Source organism: Bos taurus, chromosome 25 (assembly GCF_002263795.3).
Source record: "Bos taurus isolate L1 Dominette 01449 registration number 42190680 breed Hereford chromosome 25, ARS-UCD2.0, whole genome shotgun sequence".
Classification (NCBI taxonomy): domain Eukaryota; kingdom Metazoa; phylum Chordata; class Mammalia; order Artiodactyla; family Bovidae; genus Bos; species Bos taurus.
In genome coordinates, this window is record NC_037352.1 from 41051616 (window position 1) to 41074526 (window position 22911).

General features: G+C 62.3%; 1 protein-coding gene across 5 annotated transcripts in view; it reads left to right on the forward strand.

Annotated features, from left to right (window-relative positions):
- Positions 1 to 22911, forward strand: part of MAD1L1 (mitotic arrest deficient 1 like 1) — a 237983-nt gene that overhangs the window by 66919 nt on the left and 148153 nt on the right. The gene's annotated exons all lie outside the window — the stretch shown is intronic.

The following is a 22911-nucleotide window of genomic DNA, read 5'->3' on the forward strand; positions in this document are numbered from 1 at the left end:
CTGGCTGGGCTGGGGTCGCTGTCAGCTCGCTGCTTCTGAAGGGGTCCTGCAGGCCTGCCCTGGAGCTGAGTTCCCGCTGGCTCTGGGCTAGAAAGATGGTCAGAGTGCTGCCTGCTCTGGGTCCCCACCGGCCCCGAGGGGCCTCTCCTGTCTGTCTCCTTGGCGCCGGCAGGGGCGGCCGCTGTGGCCTTTGCTCTGCGGGGAGCGGGGGGGTCAGTTCCAGCAACGCTTTTCCCTCCCCTGCGACCCCAGACAGCCTTTGGAGCCACGAGAGGGTGGTGTGCCGCCCCCCGCTGGCAGCTGGGCTTTCCTCCTGCTTCCCGTGGACTTGTGTCCGTGGGGAGAGAAGTGGGGACGAGGGCAGACAGAGCAGCTGCCTCCTCCTGGGGCCACAGTGGACGGCCCTCACGCTCCCTGGCCAGCAGAGCGAGGTGGCCATTGGGCGCCTGTGGGCGAAGAGGGTGGTCTTGGAGGAGCGGCTGCCTGGGTTGCTCCCGGAGCTCCAGGGACGCAGGGGCTCCATGCCAGCAGGCAGCCCGGCCGGTGACCCAGGGTGTTCATTGGAGTGACTGCTGGGGCCCCTGTGGGCCATTGACCTGGGACGGCGGAGGCTGGGGCCAGGCCCTCGGCTTCACTGTGACGGAGGTTAATTGTGTCTGCTCCAGCAAGCCCCACGTCACACGCCACCTGAGAGGCCGCCTGCCTGCGCTAAGGACTCTTGATTAAACAGCTCCCGTCGGAGAGGTCATCCAGAGCTGCTTCTGACTGTCACCTCTCGAAACAGCTGCTCGAGTTTTGGCTTCAAGAGTCCTCCTGAGGAGCGACTGCTCTGTGAGAGCCCAGTGCCCAGGTCCTGGCTGGCGGCCTGCAGCCTTTCCCTCGTGCCCCGGCCCTGGGGGGCGGCATCACGTCCCGGACAGTAGCCTGGCCCCCGGGCCGCCCAGCTGTGGAGCCGCGGTGCCCAGGTGGAGCGGTGAGGGGAGATGCCGCAGGGGGTGCTGAGCCAGTGGGCGACACGTGCTGTTCAGCCCCAGAGAGCTGAAGCCGTCCGTCTGGGCCCAGAGAACTGTGGAGAATGTATGCAGAGCGGAGTCATTATCTGGCTTCAGGAAACCTAATTGATTTGGAAACAGTCTGGGGGATGCTTCAGCAGCGCCCGGAGCTCTCCGTGGAGAGGAGCCAGTTCTTTGGTCCAAACCAGATACTGAATTTATTGTGAATTGAAGTAGCCTCAGTACATTCTTATAGCTAATGAACATGATGAAAAGTACATTGTATTTGTTGGGTGCCCTCGTGTGTCAGGATCTTGACAGGCGTTGCTGTGGTGGCCCCAGCAGTGCCAGGAGCTGGACCCGTCCGTCCTCAGGCTTTGGGGACGCCGAGAGCCAAGGCCGAGGCCAGTGCTGGGAGGTGCGGGACAGAGCCGAGGCCGTCTGTCCCCCCTGTCCGGCTGCCCCAGCCGACGCTCTCAGGGCGAGCGAGTCCTTGAGGGCGGTGGGGCTGGTGGGCACCCAGCACCCTTCAGTCTTCGCTGTCCCCACTGGGCAGTTTTCTGGGTCCAGCTCCGAGGGAATTCATCCCCGAGAGCCATGGTGACTGGTGGGTCGTCCAGGCGTCTCCCCGGAGTGCTGCGGGCTAGGCAGCCAGGCGCCTCTCCCAGCTGCCTGCATCCTCCTGAGTGGGCCCACTTCACCTGTGCACCCCCAACCCTGCCTCCCTGCTCCCGTCGCTGTTGCGTGAGGGGCACGCCTGACTCTTGTGACCCCATGGGCTTTAGCCCCCCAGCTGCTTCTGTCTGTGGGATTCTCCAGGCAATAATACTGATGTGGGTTGTCATTTCCTACTTCACAAATCATGCCCTCCTGTCGGGGAGACCCTGAAGCCGGGGTTCAGAGTCCTGGCCACGTGGCCTTTGGGCTGCTCTGTGAGGCCCACGGCGCTCCTCACGTGGACTGCTTTACTACAGAGCCTCTGTCTCGGTTCGCTTTTCATTCGAGAGGCTCTGTTAGGTATACGGTAGCACCATTTATCATTGGAGAAGGAAATGGCAGCCCACTCCAGTGTTCTTGCCTGGAGAATCCCAGGGACGGGGGAGCCTGGTGGGCTGCCGTCTATGGGGTCGCACAGAGTCGGACACGACTGAAGCGACTTAGCAGCAGCAGCACCATTTATCAGCTGATTTGCCCGACCTTGTGGAGCTGGGGTTATTTATTTTGAGGTCTGTGGTTTCTAACGAAGCCCCCACAAGGCGGGCAGTGTGGTGGTTGCCCCGCCTGGCAGGGCACTCTGGCGTCTGCCTGGGGCTGACAGTGCCCTAAATGCTGCCACTTGGGCCGTCACCACCTCCTCGGTGACGTGACTCGCTGAAGCTGGGTTTAAGAGCGGAGACGGGTAGCAGCAGGCGGTCCTCAGAAGTCACCCTGGGCCTTCTTGCACGGGGCTTTCGGAGGAGAGGTGCCTAGCGTGGCCTTGTGCTGGACGCCAGGCTGGGCCACGTGCGCGCGGCAGCGGCGGCGGCTCCGTGCTCCTGCTCGCACCGCCCTCCCCCTCTTCCTGGCCCAGCCTGGGGACCGCTGCTGCCCCAGGGCTGCCAGGGCGGGGCCTGTGCTCCAGGTGGGGCTGGCTGCCCGTGTGCGCGTCCTCTCCCGCTCCACGTGCTTGTGGGTGTCGGAGTCACTGTTTTCAGAAGTGAGGTTTGAAGCTGCCTGTTTCTTGACCCTCTTTTGAGTCTAGTCGTTTGAATATGTGGATCAGTGAACTGGGAGCCTCTGAGTTGTTTCTAGCAGGAACTTTGGGTCAGCTGTTGCTGTTTAGTTGTTAAGTCTGAACTTTTTCTTCAGAAAAAGTTAGTCCCTTTTCTCAGTCTCCAGAGTTTGCTCAAATTCACGTCCATTGAGTCAGTGATGCCATTCAACCATCTCATCCTCTGTCGTCCCCTTCTCCTCCAGCCTTCAGTCTTTCCCAGCATCAGGGTCTTTTCCAGTGAGTCAGTTCTTCCCATCAGGTGGCCAAAGTATTGGAGCTTCAGCTTCAGCATCAGTCCTTCCAGTGAATATTCAGGGTTGGTTTCCTTTAGGATGGACTGGTTGGATCTCCTTGCTGTCCAAGGGACTCTCAAGAGTCTTCTCTAGAACCACAATTTGAAAGCATCAATTCTTTGGCACTCAGTCTTCAGCTCCAATACTTTGGCCACCTGATGCCAAGAGCCAGCTCATTGGAAAGACCCTGATGCTGGAAACAATTGAGGGCAGGAGGAGAAGAGGACAACAGAGGATGAGATGGTTGGATGGCATCACTGACTCAATGGACATGAATTAAAGCAAACTCCAGGAGATAGTGAAGGACAGTAAAGCCCAGCGTGCTGGCAACCATGGGGTTGCAAAGAGTCGGACGTGACTCAGTGACTGAATAGCAACAGCCTTCTTTATGGTCCAGCTCTCACATCCATACATGACCACTGGAAAAACCACAGCTTTGACTAGACGGACCTTTGTCAGCAAAGAAATGTCCCTGCTTTTCAATGTGCTGTCTAGATTGGTCATAGATTTTCTTTCAAGGAGCAAGCGTCTTTTAATTTCCTGTCTGCAGTCACCACCTGCAGTGATTTGGGGTCCAAGAAAATAAAGTCAGCCACTGTTTCCATTGTTTCCCTATTTGCCATGAAGTGATGGCACCGGGTGCCACGATCTTAGTTTTTTGAATGCTCAGTTTTAAGCCAACTTTTCCACTCTCCTCTTTCACTTTCATCAAGAGGCTCTTTGAGACAGGCCAGGTGGTCTGGTATTTCCATCTCTTTCAGAATTTTCCACAGTTTGTTGTGATCCACACAGTCAAAGGCTTTAGCGTAGTCACTGAAGTGAAGTCGGGTTTTTTTGGAATGCCCTTGCTTTTTCTGTGAAGCCCTTCTTCTCATCCACTCTCACTTTAATCATCTTGCTGCATCTCTGCAGCTCCAGGGGCCTGTGTGGAGGTTCTGAACCCCACTTCACAGATGAGAGGCTGAGGGAGTGACTTGGCCGCAGTCCACACAGAAGTCCAGTGGAACTACTTGGGTCTCCTGTGCCCGGTCAGCCTCTGTCCCTAGGCAGGAAGTAGCTCAGGAGCGTCGTCCCTTCTTATCTGTCTGCAGGAGCACCCGTGTCAGCAGGGAGAGGGACAGCGGCCGGGCTAATTGGCTGCTTCCAGAAGCCGAATGCTGGCTTGCTTTTGAATAGATGCTCTGAGCTGGCTTTTTAGGTCGTCTGTTTTATTGAGATTTTAAGGCTGGACAAATGTCAGGACTCTCTCTTGATATGATCTCCTTAGTTTATTTCAAGAGCTGCCAGGAAGATCCTGGGAACCACTGGATAGAAACCAGGGCAGAAGCCCGAGCCGGTGTTCCAGCAGCGTCTAGGCCTTGTGTTGCTCTGCCTGCCTCCTGAGGATGCCTCTCTCCCGTCTGGGTGCGCGGCTGGCCGTTGGTCCCCAGCTCCTGTGTGGGCGCCTCCGAGCCCCACAGCGGTCTTCTCCCAGTTAGGAACCCCGTCCCTTGGAGGGGTTTGTCACCAGCTCAGTTAGCCAGACCCGTCCCTGGCTCCCATGGATGGGTGAGAACTCATAAATACGTAGAGGCTGTTTTAAACTCTGTGTCAAAATCCTGTCCTGAAAGTACAGGCCCCTGCTTTGAGGAAGGCCCTGCGGTCGGCGACCCCTGGTGCCGGTGGGCGGGTGGCCGCGGGGGGACAGGCAGACTGCGCAGCCACCCCGGGTTAGGAGGGGCCGAGCCCCGGCCGCCTGTAGTGTCCCCGGTCCTCACGGCCCTGGGTCTCGCCTGGGCACTGAGGCAGCCCTGCGTGGGGACCTGGGCGCGGCCCCAGCTCCTTCCGAGGTGTCGCTGCTCCCGTTCCGCTTGCCCGGGCCCAGATCTGCAGCGTCTGCGTCCGGGGCAGTGTGGACCTCCAGCTGCTACCAATGCTGTCTGTTCGGACTGGGTGGCCAGGCTGGCTGCAGGCTGCACCCCAGGGCCCCCTGGATCTCAGGGCCAGAGCTGAGCTGCACCCGCCCCCGCCTCCCGGAGTGGTCAGCATGGCTCCTGGCAGTCTGTGACGGTTCATGTCCTAATGGAGGGCCAGGCAGGGGCCCTGGTTCTCTTGAAGAAACTTAAAAGCTTTGCCAGAGAAACAGGGTGCTGACTAGTTGTTGGCTTATTTATTCGTCTCTGGGCGTGAATGGTAAACAGCTCTGCTTCTTGGCCCAGCGGGAACAGATGGGAGCCTTTGCCTGATTGATTCCTTACCTGCGGGGCCGCGCGGCTGGGGGGAGCCGATCGATTTGGCGCCTCCTGCCAAACCTGCTCTGAAATGGGCTTAATTGCCTCCAGCCCCGCTCTCCAGCACCAAGTGTTCCCATAAATCTTGGTTGGAGATGTTGCTCTGCTCAGGCTGCTCTTCCCCTGGGACTGAAGTCTCTCCCCAGGGTGTATCCTTGAAGCAGCCAGGCTCCTGCCAGCTGGGACAGCCAGGGGCTTCGGTGGCGCCCTCCTGGTTGCTGGGGAGCAGGCCCAGCTGTCGCTGACCTGGTGAACACAGGACGGCTCCCCTGGTCACGATTGGGAGGCTAGTGCTGGCCTCAGTCACAGACGCGGCCCCAGGGCCCCCGGGTCACTTGCCGTCAGGCTCTCCTACTGGCCAGGTTCCTGCTGGTGCCCCGGAGCCTCTGCGGGGTGGTTACTGATTTCATTCCAGCCCTCAGGCTGGCGTCATCCCTGCTTCCCTGGGGCTGCTGTCTACACATGAGGAAGCGGTCCTGGCGTCCACCTTGTTTCCTCTGCTTCCCCGTGCCCAGGGCAGGATGGACACCATCCCACGAGAGCCGGAGGAAGCACCGAAGGGCCGGTTCCCCATCAGGGAGGAGAGCTGGAGACTGCACCGTGCAGGGACCATCCGCCGGGCCAGCCTGGGCTTCACTGTGTGGGTCTGCAGCCTGTGCAGCTGAGTGAGAGGCATGCTCGCCCTGCCCTGTGCCAGCCATGACTGCCAGGGGGACGGCCATCTGTGCACGGGGGACTCACGAGGCCCACCCTGACCAGCCAGGGCCCCCCCGGCTCCCCAGGGAGGCGCCCCCATGTCAGCAGCGGCTGCCTGCAGCTGCCCGTTAGCACCAGCCTGGCACAGCCGCCCTCGCCCCTGTGCCCGTGACACCCCCAGTGCTGGGTGCGCGCATCCGTCCAGGCCCTGGCTGTGTGCTCACACGTGTCTGTGAGTGTGGCCTGGTGCCAAGGAGGCCGCCCCTGGGCTGAGCCAAGCCCCGCTGTCCGTCGGGCCCCTGGGCCGGTGCTGCGCCAGCCGGGGGGCATGTCTGCGTCCGCCCTGGGGTGTCGCAGGGTGGCCTCTGTGGGCCCCCAACACTGCGGGGTGGCTCTGAGCCCGAGCTCCTCCTCTCTCTCCCCCTGCACATGCTCGCCTCTCCTCGCATGTGCTCCTGTTTACAGATCCATCTTGGAATGGTGAGCCAAAATAATTATAATGTTTTCTGTGTAAAAAAAGCCTTTCTCTTTGTGTGTTGGGGAAACAGAGCGATGCAAGACACAGCTCCTGGTGTGAAGGCAGCTTCTGAGAACTGTCCCGTCAGAGGCTCAGAGAGCTCCCGCAGGGAGGAGGGCTGGGCACCCCGTGGACTCCCAGGCCTGACAGGCTCAGCGGGGCTGGGGGAAGGCGAGGGTTTCCAGGGCGGGAGGCAGGCGGGGTGTACGTGACCGGACCTCTGCTTCGTCACAGGGTGTGCCATCTGGTGTAATGTTTCGGGTGGGTTGTTGGGGCGGGGCAGCCAGTGGAGAGAAGGCTGGCTGGAAGGAAGTGGTTCTGGGGATGGGCAGCGGGCAGAGAGCAGGGGCTCCTGCGTGTCTGGGTTTGAGCCCGTGTGGCTGGAGGTACCTTTTATCAAGAGAGCAGGGGAGGAGACCAGGATTGCCCAGATACTTGGGCTTCACTGGACGTGTGGGTCACGGAGTCTGTGGCCTCCAGGAGAGGCCCACAGGGAATGGGGTCATCCGGCTGGCCTCAGACCCAGGCGTGCAGAGTGACCCGGGCTCCTCCCTGGGCATCGGCTGTGGTGCCTGGAGGTGGTGCTGGGAGGGGCGCGGAGCGGGGGCAGCGCCGGGGGACTCTCTGTTCCTGAGCACTGGGGTCCCGGGCAGCCCCAGCAGGGCCCAGGTTCGTGACCGAGAGCCCCTTGGAGGGGCGTCTTCCAGCTCGGCCCCAGCTGAAGTGCAGGTGTGCCGGGGCGGCCCTGCATGGGGTTCCGCCATGTCAGGAGGGGAGGGTGGAGGCGGGCGTCGTCCCCCCACAGAGGAGTGGGGAGGGGAGGGGTGGGGGGTCATGGACCACCAGGCAGAAGGGCACCACCTGCGAACCAGCCTTCGTAAAGCCCGCCCGGCTGAGCACCCCCTGCCCGTGGCGCGCTCTCGCTGACCCTGGGCTGTGCAGGGTTCGTAGAGCAGCACGGCGGGCTGGGGGCTCCCCAGGGCACGTTGCCGAGGTGAGCGCTCGAGGAGTCTGGAGTCCGCAGCAAGGACCCCCGCTCTGGCCTGCACAGAGGACACGGGAAGAAGGAAACACACACCAAGGAGAGGCTCTCGCTGCTGAGAGTAAGCCACGATCCCCACGCAGCGGAGCGCCAGGCGGCCCATCGGCAGGCTTCCTGTAACCTGTGGGGCCGCCGCGGGCTTGAGGGACGTGCGGCCGGCGACAGCGCTGCTCCGGGGCAGGGCGGCCCACTGGGCCGGCTCCGGGGGGCGGGGGCACACCGCGAACCGCCCAGCCAGGCCTGCTGGGCCACGGGGCCTGGGCAGGGCCCAGGTGGCAGGCGGTGACCGTGCCTTTGGTGCTGGCTGGGAGAGGGCCCTCCGGGAGCGCTGAGGGCTGTGTTCTGGCCCCGGGTCCGCCCCGCAGGGCAGGTGCCCCGTGCACGCTCGTGTTCGTGTGTGTGCACACCCAACGCGCCCGCTGTGTTTGGGCTGAGGGTCCTTGGTGCACACGCAGAGGAAGGTGTCTATGTGCAGGTCAGACTGGGGCCTGTGCATGGCAGTCGGGGCCGGCTCCATCCCCCAGGGCCAGGAGCCCAGACAGGCGGAGGCCGCCCAGAGGCCCTTGGTGCCCAGGGCCCTCGGGCACGGTGGGCGGCCTTCAGGCCTTCCGCACCCTTCGCAGCCTCAGTGCAGCTGCAGAAAACTCACAGGCAGCGAGGAGGCCCCTTCTCTTCACACTTCCCTGGGATTTTGCCAGCTTCCCAAGCCAGGTTCCCACGTTGTGTTAGCGTGCTGCGTCTCCTGGGTTTCTAACATCTGGAATGGCTTGTCCTTCTCGGGTCTTTCACGACCTTGGCTCTTCTGAAGAGCCCTGGCCAGATGTTTGTAGGACGTCCTGAGACCAGGGCGTGAGTGATTTTTCATCACCGTTAGGTAGAGCTGTGAAAGCGCAGAAGCGGTGCTGTGACTTCTCGGGTGTGGGGGGGAGGTTCTTGGCATTGGCGTGTTCAGATGTGGGTGCTGAGGGCCTTGGTCACCGGCTCTCCCAGTGAAGGCCGGGTGTCCCCTTCCGACTGAGAAGTGTCCTGGGGTGCCTCCCGCGACCGTGTGGGTACCCGACGTCCTCCCGGCTCCGCCTCCGCCTCTGAAGCATGCGTTGCCAGGTTGTCTGCAGCCTGCGTCACCGTGGCAGTTTCCCAGCTCCCTCATTTCTTCTGCGTGTGTCCATTGGGCTTCTCAGAGGAGGACTTGTCCCTTCTCCCCGCCTGTTTGCTTGGTCGGTTGTTGGAGTCGACGTGCGTGCTGGCTTGATTTGCTCGGGTGATCCGAGCCTTGGGCTGTGGCCGTCTTTCGAGTTGGCTCTCGTGCCCTTTCCGTTTGCCGCGGTTCTGCTTTGAGCACTTTTCCTCTCTCTGAACTCGTGTTTTCCCCGCCCCTGTCACGGAGTCGCCCACTTTCCCAGGGAGCCCTGGCTCCTGCTGGGATGGTCCTAGTCTCCTGCGGGTCGTTTTTCCTGTGATATTGAGGGGCTCAGCTGTGCTCACGGCCCCCTGCCTGCTTGTTCAGCCCGTGGACACAGGCTCTGCTCAGCCGCCCGCCAAGGCTGCGCTGAGCGGGGTGTGTCTGTCCATGCCCCCATCAGCGCGCTGCCCCCCCGGCCGCCGCCCGTCCACCCCGCTGCCCCTGCACTTGTCTCCGGACGTTGGCCCTGCAGCAGGCGTGCGCTCCCGCCGCCCCGCTCTGCACGGCCTCCCAGGCCTGTGTGGAGCCCCGCTCCTGTTGGCTGGCCGTCCCCGCTCTCCTCGCCCCCAGCCTGCGGTCCTTCTCTTGGGTCTCTGTGCTGGATGGACATGCTGCACGCCAGGGCTGCTCCTGCACCAAAGCAGCCGCCTCACTGATGGCCTGGTCCTGAGGGCTGTCCTTCCAGGGGTGACGGGCAGGGTTGAGGCTGGAAGTGGGCGGTTTGCAGAGGACGGGGGCAGTGGGGTCCTGACAGCTGCTCGTCTTGGCCGGGCTCGACGTCTCGCTGGCTGTCCTGACCGTGGGCAAGGGATGGGCCTGCCCGACCTGTCTTCATCTTTAGGGGGGTCACCCCTCCCACCTCCAGTCAGGCCCAGATGGGGAGGGTGGCACCCGGGGGCCCAGTGAGGGCCATAGGCGGGGTCGGTGCCCGAGGAAGCTGGAGAGCAACGGGCTGCCCTGGATTTGGCTGGCTGGACAGCACCCCGGCCTCCCAGGACTGTCTGTCACCCCCGCCAGTCCGGGCTGGCCGATCTCGAGGCCTCCTCTCAAGTGGAGCTCAGGGCCCTGCCGACATCCTCCTGGCAACGGGCAGAGCAGCTGCAAAGCCACGCTCAGCCGCCAGGACCTGGAGGCCACTTGGCAGGGTGGCCGTGTGCTGTGTCCACAAGCTGTCCTCTTGGCATCAGAAGGGACGTGGTGGCCCTGCAGAGTCTGTGCCGAGTGCATCCTGGCCTTTCGTGGGGTCATCACCACATCTGAAACCACGCGCCAGCAGGGGTCAGGGTGAGGACCCTTCCCTCCCACCCCCACCAGTGCCCGAAGGGGCGGGAGATAGCAGGCAGGCCTGGGAAGACCCTCCGCTCAGAAATAGGACCTGGGGCCGTGGGCAGCGTCACCCTCGCTTCCAGGAAGGCTCTGCCTCTGCCCCCCCGGGACACCCCGTCCCCAGCGACTCTCTGTGGAGCACTCGGTGCTCCGGGGCCGCCCAGTGGCCAGTGTGGCTCTCTCCCTACTCCCTCCCTGAGGAGACTGCAGGGTTGGGGTCTCGGCCCCTCACCCAGAGCCAACACCCCCAGGGAAGATTCCCAGAGCCCCCCAGCAGTTCCACTGGGCCAGGCCGGGGTGTCACAGAAGTGGGGTCCATGAAGGTCTGAGTCCAGCTGTCCCTGGGGTCACCTGGGGTGCCTGTCCGTGGCGGCATCTGCTGGCGGCTCGGTCAGGGAGCTCACTTCCTGCAGGAGGAACGCAGGTCACAGCAACTGGGCCGGTCACACGGCGGGGTCCTGTCCCGCCCTGACCCGCAGGGGCAGAGCAGGAGGTGCGCGGCCAGGATGGTGGAGCTGCGTCTGGGCCGTGACCAGGGGGCAGTGCAGTGCCCCAAGCACTGCGTCCGGCTCACCGGCTGCAGAACCCGGGGCCCAGGCCTCAGGCCAGTGCGGGGTCGGCTGCCGAGATCCCCGGGCAGGGCTTGTGGTCAGGGCGGCCCCTGATGACCTCCGGATACCCAGACCCAGGAGGCGTGCCTGCTGGCGCTGGGCCTGTGGTCCCCGTTGGTGCCTCAGGTCACCACTGATGCTGCCCCGTGTCCTCCACGAGCCGGCCAGCGCCTGGGGCTCACACAGAGGCTCTGGGGGGCACCGCCCAGGGTGGGGGCTGCCGAGGGCAGTGAAGCACCCCCACTGTGGCCCGACAGGCCAGGGCCGCCGTGGGTGGAAGCTGCCTGTCAGCGCCTCCCAGTGGCAGAGCACATGGCCAGGTGGGAGCTCAGAGCCGAGCCCGAGGGTGGGCGGCAGGGCCGGGCGGGCACAGGACCACAGGGGGTGGAGGCCACCGCGCCCCAGAGGGGAGCCCCGCCCCAGCCGCCAGCCAGCTGGCCCCAGGCCTCAGTCCTCCGCCTGCGGACCCCTCCCCAGACCTGCCCCAGGACCTGGGCTGGCCCCGCGTGCACCAGGCCCCTGCCCAAGCCGGGGCCACTTCCTGGCCCTGACAGGACTCACTCTGCCGGCGCAGAGCAAGACTAGGGCCCCTGCTCCAAGCCCGCAGCTCTGTCCTGGGGTCCGAGCCCCAGCCCCAAAGCCGAGGGGCCCTGGCCCCCAGCCCGACTGTAGCAGTCCCCTGCTCTGGGGTGCGTCTGCAGCCCGGGACGTCCGGCAGTGCACTCGCCCCCTCCCCCGTGTGGTGCTGTAGCCGTGGACACCTGGGACCTGTGCTCGTCGGTGGCACAATAGAGGGCAGTGGCAACGTGACGCAGCGCACGTGGGCTCTGCAAGCGGGGCCGGGGCCCCTCCAGGCCTGGAGGCCTCCCAGGCCCCCCTGCACCCCGCCTCCCCGGCTCTCCTGTCGCCACTCCCAGACATGACTAGGACTTGTGGAGAGCCGGGTCCCCACAAGCCATTCTGGGGCCGAGCTGGGTACAGCCAGGAGGCAGGCGGCCACTGGGCCCCTCCTCACACCAGGGCACTGCCTCCGCCCCCAGAGCCGCCCTCCTGGCTCTGGGCACTGTGGGCAGCCTGCTTGGAGTCCCCTCCTCTGAGCTCAGCAGGGGAGGCACCCTGGGCCTCCACTCGTCCCCCAGGCCCCTGGCCCCAAGCGCCCCTCTCAGCGTGCGCCCGGCCTGAGTGCTCCCGTGGCTGAGGCGGCCGGACAGCGGCCACCCGGGCAGCAGACCCTAGGCCCTGCTTCCACCAGCAGCAGGCACCGTGCGGGGTCCTGGGTCCGCCCCAGCTCACCCACTGCACAGGGCACATCTCCACACAGCAGGTGGTGTCCCAGGACCCCCGGCCTCCTCCCAGACCTACCCGGAGCAAAACCAGCATCCTGCCTGCCCACCTTGGAGGGGGTACGGGTCATTCCGCCACTAGCCCCCGAGAGAACCAGGCCGAGGGGCCAGAGGGCAGTGGCCTGATGGGTGCAGAGTCGAGGGAGTGGAGGCTCAGGGAGCGGACGGCCCACCTTCGTGTGTGGGTGTGTGTCTGTACACGTATGCACACGTTGGGTAAACTTGTCTACCCACTGGTCAGAAGCATGGCTGTCCACGCTGGCCCATCTGGCTGCTGAAATGACCCGGCATTTCCAGCACCAAAACCTGAACCCCGAGGTCCGTGGCCACCGCTTCCTGCACCCCCACTGGCACCTTACTGCCTCTCCTGTTAGTGGAGCCCCATTTTCCATGAATCTGCACACCACCCCTCCAACCCAGGATCCGGGGTCACCTACTGCTCTTGGGCAGAAGTGCTGCAGGATGCCAGTCAGGGACCCACTGCTGGCCAGGTCAGCCAGGGCCCTGGGGCAGCTGGGAATCAGGAGGGCGGGGTGCCAGGCACTGGGGAGACCACAGCCCGCTCCGTCACGGACCCATGAGGTCGGCAGCCCGCTCCTCTCTGCTTCTACCAGCCAGCTGCCGTGCCCACCTGGGCTAAGGCTCCTGAGACCCACAGACCACCTGTGGGCCTGCCAGCTCCCTCCCCTGCTGGGAGCTCTGGCCACAGACGTAAGACAGATGGTCACGGAGCTCTGTGGCAAGCTCCGAGTGCTCCGGGAGCACAGTGAGAGCGCGCTTTGGGGCCACGACCCCGGCAGAACCACTCCCCCAATACCTGACCCCTCCAAGGTCCCGCTCTACCCATGGACTCGGGCAGTGAGCTTGGCAGGGCTGGCACAGGCCTTGAGCAGAAGTCCTGCACCCCGGGCGCGTTGCTCGTTCACGTCACCGAAGTCCATGGTCTCCCCCGGTGGGAGCCCAGAGGCCAGGGTCCGCACCAGAGCGCGCTGTTGGCTGTGGGCGCCTGAGGAAACGCTGCCACGGGCCGGGACTGAGCCCCTCGGGACAAAGGCTCCGGGCAGCCCACGCCCTGGCAGGCCCGTCGCCCCCACCCCGCTGCCCCTGTAGGCCGCAGCCCGTGCCAGTCAAGTGGAGGTGTCCCGCCCGCCTGGGGGGCGATCCCTAGTGCAGCGACCCTCAGCCCCCGCCGTTGAGGGCTGAGAAGTCCTCCTGACGGAAGGTCTGTGCTGCCCCTGCGAGTGCGGAGACGCCCCCCTGCACGTGACCAAAGGTCAGAAAACGGGGAGCAGAACTTGAGGGTACCAGGGGGTCCCGGCCCCTCAGCTCCTCCCAGGGGTGATGGGCCTCTCCTGGAGAAGAGGATAGCTGGACTTCCCCTGGGGTGGCCAGTGAGCGGCAGTGGGGGCAGGACTGGGCCGGCACGCCTGCAAGGAGACGGGGCCCAGCCCACTCTGGGGGCAGCCCCTCACCACGCCTCACAGGGTTGGGGCTACGCTCGTGTACGAGGACTGAACACCTGTCCACCCAAATCCAAGCAGAGGGGGGCAGTGAGCAGGGGCTCACTGTGGAGGCAGGCTCGCCGCAGGTGTTGGGGGAGGAGGCTGCATCTGACTCCTCTGCACAGGCCTGGGTGCTCGGCCTGCTCCTCCCTGAACTCCTGGGTCCCGCTCACTGCCCTGCCCGGTGCTGCGCACGCCCAGGGCGAAGGCTGCTGGCTGCTGAGGCCCCACCAGACTGCCTGCTTCTAGGGACCTGATGTATGTTCTTCCACGTCAATGTTAATTGAGGGACCTCACCGCTGAACTTCATTTTCATCGCTGTTCAGTCTTGAGAGTTAGTCCGTGCTCATCACAGAGAGCTGCGTGTCAGACAACAATGGTCTCCCCAGTTCTGCCCGGTTCCTCTGGCCCCCCCCACTCTACCTGCTTCGGCCCAGGTCCCCTGAAGGGCCCACTTGTCCTGCGCACAGAGCCCAGAGCCCTCGTCAGAGCCACGCCCCCACCCCACATCCTCAGCATCCTTCCACATGGCAGAGTGGAGCCACTGCAAGCCCTCCAGCCATCACTGCTCTCACCAGCCGCCCCTGTCTTCAGGACTGAGCCCCACCCTGGCTCGCCCTGAGCTCCCCATGCAGGGCTGGGCGTCCCCTGCATCCTCCTCTCCATGCTCAGGGGCAGCTCGGGGCCCTCGCTTCCTCGCCTGCGTGGGCAGCTGCAGAAGTCAGGACAGAGCAGGTGCCTGGGTCCCCCACTTGCCCCTCCCCGTACCACCATCGACCTCGGGCTCGTCGCTCTTCAGGGGCGGGGGCAGCTGGGTGAGGACCCAGAGGTGCTCAGCGCACCAGGTGCCCTGCCCCGCTCATTCTCCCCCCGCGGCCTCAGCTGAGAACAGCGCTCACTGCGCAGTCCTGCCCAGGCGCCAGGCTGCCCACAAGCCGCCGGGCCCCCTTGGCACCTCCTCCCAGCGGCACGGCCAGGGGGCCGCCCCGCCCTGCACGCCTCCTGGCTGCCAGGCGGGCTGGTAGCAGGAAGGTTCAGGGAGACACCACTGCCCGAGCTGCCCCGCCTCTCTTGTGCCCTGGCGGCGGTCCAGCGCCCTGCCAGCCTAGGGTGGGCTGCCGTCCCCGCATCTGGTCTCTGAGAAGCCCGGCCCGGGCGGAAGTACCGGCCCACCACCCGCCCCCTCTTGCAAACCTCCCCGCCAGCCGTGCCCTGGCCACGAGGAGACAGGCGGGCCCGCTCAGGCGCGGCTCAGACGCCGTGGGCTCTGTGGCGGTTGACTCAGCATGAGTGTGGGTGTGTCTGGGAACTTTATAGTCTGAAGCAGTGAGTCCTTGGACGTGGTGAATTTCACTTGGGGCAGAAGAAACACGAGGCCAGAACCTCTGTCTGCACCCAGGGTAGAGACGTGCTTTGCCTGCTGTGTGGATGACTGACCTCAGGGGTGTGCCACAGGGTCAGTGAGGTTCAGAGCGAATCACCGTAGCGTCACAGCCGAAGTAAACTCCTCCTCGGGTCCTATTAACAGAAGCAGCGCGTCACAGAAAAGCGGGTGAGCCCTGACCCACGGGGCCCCTCACGGTCCGCTTGGTGCTGAGGCCTGGCTCCCGACCAGGCACGTCGGGACGTGGACGATGGGAAGGGGCCAGTCTCCATCGCTGCAGACCAGTCACTTTCTCACTGGAAAGGGTGTCAGAGGCGCTGTTGTCAGGGCACCGGAGTGGGCAGGCTTTGCAGCTGGATGAGCTGCACAGCCAGCCAGTGGAAGCCTTTGAGAAAAGGCTCTGCTCTGACCCACAGAAATCCCTGTCGCCTTTGAGGGGCCAGAGTGGACTCTCAGCCTGGAAAGGTGTGGCCTTGTGACCCCCTCTGCCCTTCCGTCCATGCACTTCGGCAGCTTTGGCAGCTCATGCCCTTCGTCCATGCGCTTTGGCAGCTCAGCTCCCAATTGTCCCCTTTGTCGTGGCCCTGACCACACACCGTGAGACAGCAGGGCGGTTATTGTCGCTAACTGCAGGACTTCTTGTGTGTGTGCAGAAAGGACCCAAATGGATTCAAAGGAATAATTAGCGTATCCTTTAAGATATGAATCTTAATTCCTAAATTACATATTTAGCAGATGGTCCAAAATAGCACTTGTAATGGCAACATTCAATTAGTGAGTTTAAAAAATGTGTATTATTGCAACACGCTCCATGGGTTTTATTTAGAGGTTTCTAAATATAGCGTCATAAAAACATACAAGTGTTTCCAACTGTTTAGCCCCACGCTGCTGCAGTGAGCTCTGGACGCCCCTGTTATCCGGGAGGTGCATGCAGAGAAGACCTGAGTGGCTCCTGGGGATGGGGACGGCAGAGACGCTGTCAGGCTGCGCCCAGGGCCCATCGTCCCCTGCCTCCCGAGGCTGGGAGTTCTGACATGCTCAGTCCAGGGAGGTCCATTCTGAGCGTCCTTGCAGGGCTTGGGCCTGAATCCACACTTCGTTCTTGTTGAGTACATGCCTGTAAAACCAGTTTCTCTGCCTGATTCTGGGTCTGCCTCCAGTGGCCTTGTGGGCAGCTTCAGTCAGTCAGTTCAGTCGCTCAGTTGCGTCCGACTCTGTGACCCCATGAACCGCAGCACGCCAGGCCTCCCGGTCCATCACCAACTCCCGGAGTCCACCCACACTCATGTCCATTGAGTTGGTGATACCATCCAACCACCTCATCCTCTGTTGTCCCCTTCTCCTCCTGCCTTCAATCTTTCCCAGCATCAGGGTCTTTTCCACTGAGTCAGCTCTTGGCATGAGGTGGCCAAAGTACTGGAGTTTCAGCTTCAACATCAGTCCCTCCAATGAACACCCAGGACTGATCTCCTTTAGGAGGGACTGGTTGGATCTCCTTGCAGTCCAAGGGACTCTCAAGAGTCTTCTCCAACACCACAGTTCAAAAGCATCAATTCTTTGGCGCTCAGCCTTCTTTATAGTCCAGCTCTCACATCCATACATGACCACTGGAAAACCATAGCTCAGGTGTCACCCCCTGTGGACAGAGGGGGAAGCAGGTGTGGGAAGCTTGCGCCTCTGTCGTCTGAGGGCCAGCTCAGGAACAGAGGCGGTATACATCCTGCCTCCACGGGCTCTCTCACAGTGGCCTGTGTGACCGTGGGGGCCCCAGAGCCAGGCCTGTTCCCGTGGGACCCGGGCAGTACCGCTGCATGCAGGTTCCCAGCCGTGGGGTGGGCGTGGGGAGGGCCGCCTGCCTGGCTGGCCCTAGTGGCCCTGCATCATCGTGCACGCACACTCACTGCTGAAGCAGGAGTACAGTTCGACTGGGCCGCCTTCCTAGAGACCATGCAGGCCACTTCTGGCTGCGGCTCCTGCCTGCGTCTCTGCCTGGGGAGGAAGCCTTGAGGCTGAGCAGTGGCCCGGTGGGGCTGCCTTTCTCATTTCCACTCTGCACAGAAGACAGTTTCTTCACAACTTAGGAGGGAGGGAGGTGCCAGAGCAGCCCCCACCCCCCACGACCCCGGGAACCAGTGAAAGGCAGGCCTTCCTGGTGAGCAAGTGTTTACTGAGGCAGGCTTTGTTCAGACCCTTTCGGGGCTCTGTATGTTTCCACAAAGAGCTTTTTAAACCTAAACACAGATGTTCATTTGAAAATGAAAAATCAAATTAAGCGGAACCAGCCTTTGAAAGTTAATGCCCTATAGCAAGTAAAACAAAGGGAGAAAAACAGTGTGTTGTAAATTTCACTTAAATAACTTTTTATTTTAAATAAAGTTTTAAACTAAAAAAGTGTCATTTGCAAGCCGCTCATCTTCCTCTCTGTCCTCCAATGGAACATCTGTGCTTATTCTGACGCGATGAATGACATGAATTGAACTGACGCTGCTGGAGTGCTCTTTATACCATAATTGCACCTCGCTCATTCCTGAGACACAATGCAAGCATGAAGCGCCAATTAAGCCTCTGTGTTAATGAGACGGTGCCTGAACAGTAGGTTAGAGCGGACACAACCCTCCCCCCCACCTCCCCGGAACTGGTGTGATATAACTCCCGAGTTTCTTCTGTTTTAATAGAAGTGTTAAACGTAATGAAAATTTCCATCTTTCTCTTTAATTTCAAAATGATCCATTTTGGGGTTTTTCGGTCAGCAAGTTTTAAAATAGTTTTTCTCTGAGCACCTGCTTGGGCACCGTGTCCCGACTGCAGCAGGTGAGTCAGACAGGGGGCCTCCTGGAGGGTGTGTGTGCTGCGGGCCAGCCGGACGCAGCCCAGAGACAGCAAGCCCAGGCCTCCCCACCCCAGGACACTGGCTCCAGGCCTCCCCCAGCCCTGTTTCCTTCCGCCGGTCAGCTGTTCGCAGCAGGCCACTGGGGTGGACTTGTCGGGTTGAGAGCCTTGGGGGCAGAACGCTGGGTGGTTCTAGCAAGGCTGGTGCTTCAGTGTGCTCACCTGTCCAGCAGGGACAGGGGCACCTTCTCTGGTGGTTTGAGTGTGAAGAAACGAGACCCGGAATGTTGGTGCCCTTCCCGACGTTGAAATCTTGAAGCCTTGTGAAATCTTGTTCTTTTCACCTAAGCCAGATCCCAGGTGAACTCCAGCTTCATCCTGAGGATGAGAGTTGTTTGGTTTTCCGCCGCCTTAAACACATTTATCCGGTGATGGGGCGTCCTGCCTGCGCCCTGGGCCGCTGTCCAGCGAGGTGGGCCCGGCGCCTGCCTTCGGGCCTGCCGTCCTGCGGGGAGGAGCGGAGCGGTGGTGGGACAGACTTTTCTCGTGGACAGTGCAAGGAGAGGGGCCCGAGGAGGGCCTCGGAGTGGCAGGCCCCGCGAGCAGGGCCGGTGGGTGAGAGAGCGGCTGGCGTCGCGGCCCTGAGTCGGAGGCCGCGGGAGGCTGCAGGGTCCATGCGTGCTGCCAGCCAGAGTGAAGGTGGGCCTGTCGGTGACCGTGGTCGCCACGTAAGGACGAAAGGAGCAGGGCGGTGTGGTTCACCTGCGAGTTCAGAGGGTGCGCCTGGAGGACCGAGCGTGGCCGCGGTTCCGGCGAGGGGCTGCGCGTGTGGGGGAGGGGCTGCGCGTGTGGGAGGGTCTGCGTGTGGGTGGGGGGAGAGGGGCTGTGTGTGGGAGGGGCTGCGTGTGTGTGGGGGTGAGTGGCTGCGTGTCTGAGAGGGGCTGCGCGTGTGTGGGAGGGGCTGCGCGTGTGTGGGAGGGTCTGCGCGTGTGTGGGAGGGGCTGTGTGTCGGGGGAGGGGCTGCATGTGTGTGGGAAGGGCTGAGCCTGTGTCCGGGGAGAGGGGCTGCGTGTGTGTGGTAGGGGATGTGCGGCTTGGCGGGTGGTGGGGCCTGGGAGGCTCTGAAGGGCCCGCCCCTCCTGGCTGCTGCTCAGCCCTCCCGCTGTCCTGGCCACGCGCTGCTCTTCTGTGGCCTGGCCGCCCGCGCTCGCCCTGCAGAGAGGTCTCCCGGCAATGGGAGCCACCTACAGGGGTGAAGAGGAGGCTGCCAGGCGCGGGGCGGGGGGTCCGTGCGTGGCGTGGCCGTGTTCACCTCCTGGGAGCTCCCTGTGGGACCCCAACGAGAGCTCGCCTCCCTCCCTACTGGTGCTCTTCAGCTGATGAAAGTTGGGGGACCGGGAAGGCTCATCCCGAGTCCCCCGGGGTCATGTGAGCGGGTCTCCATGGGGCTCTGTAACGGGGGAGCACCGCAGCGGGCCCTTCTGCTGGGCTGTGGGGGGTGACTCAGTCTGCGGCCAAATCGGAGCTGGGCCGTGACCTAGGAGTCCCGCGGTCCGGGTCTGTGCTGGCAGCGTGGGAAGGTCGCCGCGGCGCTGTCAGAGGGCGGCTAGTTCTCATCCAGCTCCGAAGCCCTGGGGCTGCAGGCAAGTGCTTCCCACTCCCAGACGGGGCAGCAGGCCGCCGGGCAGGTGTCTCTTGAGTGTGCCCAGGCACCAGCATGGAGGGCTGGGGCCCAGGAGGTGGTAGGGGGGTTCTCCTTCCCCGGCAGAAACAGCGTGTGTTTCCTCAGCGCTTAAACTAGGTCTGAGCAGAACGCTTGGCAGGTGATCCGGGGCCCATGTTCTTGAGGAATAAAGGCAGGTGTGTGAAGATGCGAGCGTTGTGCCAGAGGGGCGAGCCTGCTGCATGGGGACCGCGTGAAGCAGGGGGCAGGGGGACGTGTGTTTGCTGGGAACCAGTTGTAGGGCTCGTAGGTGGTGAGGCCTGGGGTGGTCTTGCACCCACCTTGGACGTTGATCTGGCTGGGGTGTGAGCTCCTGGCCGCTGGGGAGCTGAGGGCAGGACCCCCCAGGTCGGGCGGGGCTCCCAGGAGAAGCAGGACTCTGTCCTCAGGGGTACAGGCTGTGTGTGTTTCAGTGTTTGCAGGAGAGGGATCGCTTCCCCTGCCCCCCAGGAAGAGTCCTCAGCTGCTAGGGCTTGGCGGGGGTTGGGGGGGGGTGCGGCTGGTGATCTTTGTGGCATGCACCACAGCAGGAAGGGGTGGTGAGATGCCCGGGTGGGGCCTGGATGGTGGTTTACATCCCGGCCAGGGCGGACTCTCCTGTGCTGGGGAATCATGGTGGGATGCGGCAACTCTGGCTTCCCCAGAACGGGCTTTGGGGCGTCAGAATGAGGCAGTTGGTTTTCAGGTTAAGAATTTCACTTCAGTTCAGTCACTCAGGCATGTCCGACTCTTTGTGACCCCATGGACTCCAGCAGGCCAGGCCTCCTTGTCCATCATCAACTTCGGAGTTTACTCAGATTCATGTCCATTGAATCTGTGATGCCATCCAACCATATCATCCTCTTTTGTCCCCTTCTCCTCTTGCCCTCAATCTTTGCCAGCATCACGGTCTTTTCAAATGAGTCAGTTCTTTGCAGCAGGTGGCCAAAGTACTGGAGTTTCAGCTTTAGCATCAGTCCTTCCAAAGAACACCCAGGACTGATCTCCTTTAGAATGGACTGGTTGGATCTCCTTGCAGTCCAAGGGACTCTCGAGTCTTCTCCAACACCACAGTTCAAAAGCATCAATTCTTCAGCGCTCAGCTGTCTTTATGGTCCAATTCTCACATCCGTACATGACTACTGGAAAAACCGTAGCCTTGACTAGACAGACCTTTGTTGACAAAGTAATGTCTCTTCTGTTTAATATGTTGTCTAGGTTGGTCATAACTGTCCTTCCAAGGAGTAAGCGTCTTTTAATTTCATGGCTGCACTCACCATCTGCAGTGGTTTTGGAGCCCAAAAAATGAAGTCTGTCACTGTTTCCACTGTTTCCCCATCTATTTGCCATGGAGTGATGGGACCGGATGCCATGATCTTCGTTTTCTGAATGTTGAGCTTTAAGCCAACTTCTTCAGTCTCCTCTTTAACTTTCATCAAGAGGCTTTTTAGTTCTTCTTCAGTTTCTGCCATAAGGGTGGTGTCATCTGCATATCTGAGGTTATTGATATTTCTCCTGGCAATCTTGATTCCAGCTTGTGCTTCTTCCAGCCCAGCATTTCTCATGATGTACTCTGCATATAAGTTAAATAAGCAGAGTGACAATATACAGCCTTGACGTACTCCTTTTCCTATTTGGAACCAGTCTGTTGTTCCATGTCCAGTTCTAACTGTTACTTCCTGACCTGCATACAGATTTCTCAAGAGAATCTAACAAGGGGCAAACTCACTGAGCCCAGAGAGCTGCCTTGTGGGGAAACGTCTCTGTAAAAGCTCGGTGCTGCTGTTGTTTCGATCTTCCTCCCGCCAGCAGCAGCCTGTTTCCGAGGGGAATGCAGTGTCAGTGCAGCCACACACGTGAGCCCAGGCTGCCCGTTAGAGGACCAGGCCGGCTTGGAGCCTGCCCACGAGGCCCTGCCGGCTTGTCATACCTCAGAGGCTCTGTCGGGACCCACCTGCCGAGCAGCTGGGCTGGAGGGCGTTGCTGCTCTGTTGGAATGGGACGCGGTGTTCCAGGCAGCCTCGGTCCTGCTCACCCTGATCGCCGGTGTCCACACACTGGCCGCAGTGTGTCTGCTCAGGGCTCAGGGTGCAGAGCCTCGTGGACAGGCCCGGTCACAGCAGCTTGCTTGGCTGGTGGCCTCAGTGACGGGGGCGCGTGTGTGTTCCTCCTGCACATTTGGTGGTGCAGCGCCTTCAGGGTGGACTGGGATGGCCCCCTGGTGGCAGGTGGGCTGGTGAGGGTCGCGCATGTGGTCTGCGCACGGTCCCTGTTGTTGGGGGAAGAGTGTTCCCAGCCCCTCGTGACAAGGATTAGACGTGGTCTGTGATGCGAGAGGCACGGGTGTCGGAGGGCGGGAGACAGGAGCTGAGGAGAAATTGGCAGCATGGCCCCTTCTCTGCTGATGAGGAAGGAGTTAATTAGGTGATTTTCTCTTCCTCTGACACGTGCAAATGAGACACCGCTAATAACTGAGCTGCTCCATAAATGATAAGGTTTCAACACAGACGTCAACCTGTCAGGCGTGTCTGGAGAGTGAAGGTGAACCTGAGGGTGAGCTGCCCGTGAGCTCCGGCCCTGAGCCCGCGGGATCCCAGCGGCCGGGCTGGGGGCGGGTCCCTGGGCCGTTCCTGTCCTGCCGGAACCCCTCCAGGGCCGGAACTGTGACGGAGGGTGGCAGCGAAACTAGAACCGGTTGCCAGGGTGAGGGTGTGACCCAGAGCTGCTGTCCGGGTCTCGCCCCTTCTGTCTCTGCTGGCCCAGACTCTGAGTGGGAGCCAGCGTCAGGACCACGAACAGCGCCCGGGTCCCGCTGTGCTGTGGGCAGGCAGCTGCCCAGCCTTGCCCTCTGCCGGGCAGGCCTGAGCAGGCCCCTAGCATCGTCAAGTCCAGGTGACATCGTCACCACCCACGGGGAAGCAGGGTTTCATTTTCAGAAGCGCCTGCTGTGACGTTCTTTTAAATCTCTTGTTCTTGTTTTAAAAGCTGGAATGCAGAAGCAGCTTCTTCCCCTTCAGGCTGCAGAAGCAGACAGGACGGCAGCGGCCCGTGCTTGTGGGGAGGAGGGCTACGGGGTTGTCCTCGGCTCAGACCCCTGCCCGCCTTGGGGTGGAAGCTGCTCAGGCGCTTGCTGAGCCTGGGGACTCCGGGGGTCGCTGAATCTGCAGCAGCTGCATGCCCTGCCCTGCGTCCCGGCTGACGATGGGTCATACCTGGATGCCCGTGCCCCCACAACTGGCCTAGCTGTCGTGTGGCAGAAGGGGGGTTGGGGCCCGCCTGCAGGGAGCCTGCGGCGCCAGGCCCCTCGCTGCCTCCACCCGGGGCCCCCTCCCTCCCCCGCGTGCTTGTTCTCCGTGCCGCATCGGCTTCCCGGCGCTCCGTGAGGGGAGCGGCCCGTTTCGTTGGGGTGTTTGTGTGGCCTGCTGGTCTGCAGAGGTCGCTCTGTCAGCGCCGGTAGCTCACGCCTGC